This window comes from Trichechus manatus, unplaced genomic scaffold (assembly GCF_000243295.1).
Source record: "Trichechus manatus latirostris isolate Lorelei unplaced genomic scaffold, TriManLat1.0 scaffold00052, whole genome shotgun sequence".
NCBI classification, from domain to species: Eukaryota; Metazoa; Chordata; class Mammalia; order Sirenia; family Trichechidae; genus Trichechus; species Trichechus manatus.
The window spans coordinates 16,945,068-16,950,853 of record NW_004443988.1 but is presented as its reverse complement, the minus strand read 5'-3'; the positions used below and the strand labels follow the sequence as shown (position 1 = coordinate 16,950,853).

At 40.8% G+C, this 5,786-nt stretch overlaps 1 protein-coding gene across 1 annotated transcript in view; it reads left to right on the top strand.

Annotated features, from left to right (window-relative positions):
* WDR72 (WD repeat domain 72) overlaps window positions 1-5,786 on the top strand; it is a 355,433-nt gene that overhangs the window by 177,128 nt on the left and 172,519 nt on the right. The gene's annotated exons all lie outside the window — the stretch shown is intronic.

Genomic DNA, 5,786 nt, shown 5'->3' with positions numbered 1-5,786 from the left:
TTGTTAACCAATGTTATAAAACAATATGTGTACTACTCTTTCATGAGAAACTATTTGTTCTGTAAACCATCACCTGAAGTACAATAAAAAAAAAAATCAGATAAAACAAACAAAAAAGCCCTCGGGGACCCACCTGCATTGCAACGCGGGCAGGGTAGCAGTTTCACAGTCAAGCGGTGTTTTGCAGCCTTTCAGGAAGAAGCAATGATGGTGCACAGAGCCAGGTATTTGAGATAAAGGAGGGAGAGGTGGTGAGAGGTAAGGACGAAATCCAGAGAAGCGGAGAAAAGCAACACCAGCAGCGAACAAAAGGCACTTACGGAGTCAGCGAGTGTGGGCGGGTGGAATCTAAGCAACACCCGGGTGAAGCTGGTGTTTCCTGGCCAAGAGACTGTGGCTGCAGGAAGCAGAGGAGGCTAAGTGGAGGCGAAGAAGGGTGGGGGGTGGGAAAGCCTATATTGCTAGTTACCAGTTGTTCTGTCTCCTGCTGGAAGTTCTGTGAAGCTGCTTTCTCATACCCCCTGTTCGCTGATCTCCGTAAGGAGTCTAAGATGGCAGATCGTGCTATGGTAGCTGATGGGGACCTTTGCATGTATCTCTCCTCACTGTCTGTTCTCTGTTAGTTTCTTATTCCACTCAGTACTTGGCTGAGCTCTTTATTGCTTCATTTGATGCTTAGGGTTTCAGGATTAACATGTGACTCTGACTTATTTTTCCTGATCTTTGCTACGGAGGGATGGCATGGTCCTTCTAACTATAGCGCCATGTTGCCTGGAAGTCAGAGTAGTCTTTCTTAGTGAAGAGTCCAGTGTTGTAGTAATCATGGTTTAATAAGCATATTTGAGTATGAGTAATACTTTGTTAATTTTTTAAAGTTAGAAAAATGTTCTGACTTTTCAGTATGTTTCCCTGTAGTTTGGTGAAAGGCCAATGTGCCAAAGAAAGAACATGAGGGGAAAGTGTAAAGTCCTGATTACAAATCTAGAAGGATATTTTATTTGTGGAAGACCAGTAACTCAGTGTCACTCTTCCTGTTTTCCAGAACCATATTTAAATAAGCCTTTGTCATTTTGTCAGAATGACATAGTGACCCTATAGGATAGGGTAGAACTGCTCCATAGGGTTTCCAATGAGTGGCTGGTAGATTCCAACTGCCGACCGTTTGGTTAGCAGCCAAATGCTTAACAACTGTGCCACCAGGGCCCATCATTTTATCATGGAGTAGAAATCTGTCATTTTCTCCTATGTGTCATTTTTCTCTTGCAGGGTAACCTCTGTTTTATCATTGGAAGGAAATGAAATCCCTGCTAGACTGGAGATTAGACCTGAACATCTCTTACTTTGCTAAGGTGCCAGGACTCTTTGGCAGTGATGGAGCTGCCTTTGTAGATAGCCTCTATTGTGCTGTTGAATTTGTTTCATCTCACTCCTGAAATAAGATTCTGTCTAATGGTACAGCTAAGAGGTTGGCACATGTTTCTTGGGAATTGTTTTTACCTCTTTTGTTGATAGAATGGTGTAGTAAAGTTGAAGTATTCCTTTGTTCACTTCTTGTTTGAGAGTTAAAGGGAAACAAACTGTTTCATTAATTAGTCGGTTGTACATTATGCCTTCATAATTCTGGCTATGGCCGGGATGTCTCACTTAATAGATTTTTTGAACATAACTATTTGCAAAATACTGATCTGGGGCGTAGTCCTCAAAAAAAAAAGATGGGCAGGGCCAAGATGGCGGAGTAGTCAAAAGCTTCCGGTGGTCCCTCTTATAACAAAGACCTGAAAAAACAAGTGAATCTATTATATATGACCATCTAGGAGCCCAGAACACCAAAGGCAAAGTTGAGGAATCAGACTGAGAGGCGGGGGAGGGAGAGATGGTACGGAAGTAGCGAGGAGTTGCCACACCTGACGCAGTGGGAGCTGGAGCCCTTCAGGCCTGATCAGCTCATGGTGCATGGTAAGACAGGCAAGCAGTGGTGCTCGGGAAGCGTTTTCCACACCAGGAGAGACCCAGTGGAACAGAGTCTACTCGGCCATCCAGAACCAGTGAGAAGCATCCCTCGATTGGCAAAAGATAAGTGCTTGCATCTGGCCTACCATGCTGATCAAAAACACCCCCCTTAGGGAAATACTTCTCTCCCATTTACCTCCCTGCTCCCTGCCCTTCACTGGGTCCAGGATGGCTTCAATGATTGCCGAGTCCCCTGGGCCAGAAGTAGGAACCGTCACGCACATGAGCCATTCTCCTGGCCTTGATGAGTGAACACATTAACAAACAGGGGAAAAATAATCTGTGGGCTCCCCTAATCCAGGAATTCAGGGTAGGCACAGCTCCTTTGTCTAGGCACTGGCATAAGGGATCCACGGACTTTGAGTTCCTTTCCCCATTCATAGACTTGTGTGGGACCATTTCAATAGTGTAGGCCCTCATTACTGCAGTACAACAGGGTATATACCTAAAGTCTAATTTCAACTGTTTCAGCTGTGAAGTGGCAGGTTCATGACATTTGACGCTGCTCTGCCCAATAAAAAGAGTCTTCACCTACCCACCTCAGGGGCCTCAGGACTGTGGGCTCCACCCATACCACCTAGCCACCTGCGACAGGGGCCCAAGAATAAGAGATGCCCCCCAGGCCTTACAGCCAACAGCATTGGGTGCTCATAGTCTGCTGCAAAACCCACCCATCTACGGGCACTAGGGAACAGGGACACGCTTTCCTGCTGGACACTTGGGGGTGGCCATGAGCCCCCTGCCTTGCTCAGTCTGTGTCCCCATGCTGCAGCCGGATGCCTGTGCTTACACCAATCACTCATGCCTGTCCAGAACTGTAGGTGAGAGCCTGCACCACGCACTTGGTGGCCGACTACCTGGACATCTGAGCTTAATCCATACAGGAGGAGTGGGCGGACTCCTGGGCTCACGTACTTAGTGGCAGGTCTGGCCACCTGGTGGCAGGACATTGGAGCTTCAGTGGCTCTGGTGATTGGGCGAACTCACACGAGCAGACTATCTGGGCATATCAAAACAAAACAAAACAAGAAGCTAGGACACAGTAACCAAACATAAAATAAATAACTATAAGACCTTATTGATGGCTTGGAGACAGCAGTAAATATCAAATCACATAAAGAGGCAGACCATGATGGCTTCATCAAGCTCCCAAAATAAAGATTCTAGAAATTTTCCAGAGGAAAAGAATTTCTTGGAATTATCAGAAGCAGAATACAAAAGATTAATATACAGAACTCTTCAAGAAATCAGGAAGGAAATGAAGCAAAATGCAGACCAAGCAATAGAGGAATTTAAGAAGATTAGAGAAGACTATAATGATAAATTTAACAGGCTGCAAGAATCCATAGAGAGACAGTAATCAGAAATGCAGAGATTAGCAATAAAATTTCAGAATTAGACAACTCAGTAGAAAGTCATAGGAGCAGAATTGAGGCAATGGAAGTCAGAATTAGTGAGATTGAAGATAAAGCCCTTGACACCAACTTATTTGAGGAAAAATCAGATAAAAGGATTTAAAAAATGAAGAAACCCCAAGAATTATGTTGGATTCTATGAAGAGGAATATCCTACAAGTGATTGGAGTACCAGAATGGGAGTGATAACAGGAAATACAAAGAGAATTGTTGAAGATTTGTTGGTAGAAAACTTCCCTGATATTGTGAAAGATGACAAGATATCTATCCAAGATGTTCTTCGAACCCCATATAAGGTACATCCAAAAAGAAAGATACCAAGACAGATTATAATCAAACTTTCCAAAACCAAAGATAAAGAGAGAATTTTAAGAGCAGATAGGGATAAACAAAAAGTCATCTACAATGGAGAGTCAATAAGAATAAGCTCAGGCTACTCAGCAGAAACCCTGCAGGCAAGAAGGCAATGGGATGATATATATAAAGCCTTGAAGGAAAAAAAATGCCAGCCAAGAATTATATATCCAGCAAAACTGTCTCTCAAATATGACAGTGAAATGAGGGCATTTCCAGATAAACAGAAGTTTTGGGAATTTGCAAAAACCAAACAAAAATTACAAGAAATACTAAAGGGAGTCCTCCAGTTAGAAAATCAATGACATCAGATAACAACCCAAGGCTAGAGCACAGGACAGAGCAGCCAGATATAAACCCAGACAGGGAAGTCACAAAAATAAATCAAAGCTAAAACACTGAAAATAGGGAAACAGAGATGTCAATATGTAAAGGATGAAAACATTAACACAAAAAAGAGGGACTTAAAAATGTAGATGTAGATTTTTCATATGGAGAGGAAGTCAAGGTGATATAATGAAATAAAAGACTTGTATAAACTTAGAAAAATAGGGGTAAATATTAAGGTAACCAGAAAGGAAACTAACAATCCTACAAGTCAAATAAAAAAAAACAAGAAAAATATAAAGACTCAGCAAATACAAAATCAACAACAGTGAAAAAAATGAAAAAAAATAAAGAAAAACAACTCAGCACAGAAAATTAAGTGGAACAAAGAATCTGTGAACAACACACAAAAAAAGACATCAAAATGACAGCCCTAAACTCATATCTATCAATAATTATGCTGAATGTAAGTGGACTAAATGCCCCAATAAAGAGACAGAGAGTGGCAGATTTGATAAAAAAAAACATGGTCTGTCTACATGCTGTCTACAAGAGGCACACTTTTGACTTAAACACAGAAACAAATTAAAACTCAAAGGATGAAAAATATACATCAAGCAAACAACACCCAAAAAAGAGCAGTAGTGGCAATATTAGTCTCTGACAAAATAGACTTTGAAGTAAAATCTACCACAAAGGATAAGGAAGGAGACTATATAAAGATTAAAGGATTAATACACCAGGAGGACATAACTATAATAAATACTTATGCACCTAATGACAGGGCTCCAGAATACATAAAACAAACTCTAACAGCATTGAAAAGAGAGATAGACAGCTCCACAATAGTAGTAGGGGACTTAAACACACCACTTTCGGCGAAGGAGAGAACATCCAGAAAGAAGCTCAACAAAGACACAGAAGATCTAAATACTACAGTCAACCAATGTGCTGTTATAGACATATACAGAACACTCCACCCAACAGCAGCCAAATATACTTTCCTTTCCAACACACATAGAACATTCTCCAGAATAAACCACATATTAGGCCATAAAGCAAGCCTCAACAGAATCCAAAGCATTGAAATATAACAAAACATCTTTTCTGACCATAAAGCCATAAAAGTAGAAATCAATAGCAGAAAAAGCAAGGAAAAAAAGTCAAACACATGGAAACTGAACAACACCTTGCTCAAAAACTACTGGGTTACTGAGGAAGTTAAGGATGGAATAAAGAAATTCACAGAATCAAATGAGAACAAAAATACATCTTACCAGAACCTTTGGGACAAACGAAAAGCAGTGCTCAGAGGTCAGTTTATAATAAAGAATGCACACATGCAAAAAGAAGAAAGGTCCAAAATCAAAAGATTAACCCTACAACTCGAACAAGTAGAAAGAGAGCAGCAAAAGAAGCCCTCGGGCACCAGAAGAAGCGAAATAATAAGAATTAGAGCAGAATTAAATGAAATAGAGGATAGAAGAACAATTGAAAGAGTTAACAAGACCAAACGCTGATTGTTTGAAAAGATGAACAAAATTGATAAACCTCTGGCCAAACTGACAAAAGAAGAACAGGAGAGGAAGCAAATAACCTGTATAAGAAATGAGATGGATGATATCACAACAGACCCAACTGAAATTAAAAGAATCATAGCAGAATACTATGAAAAATTGT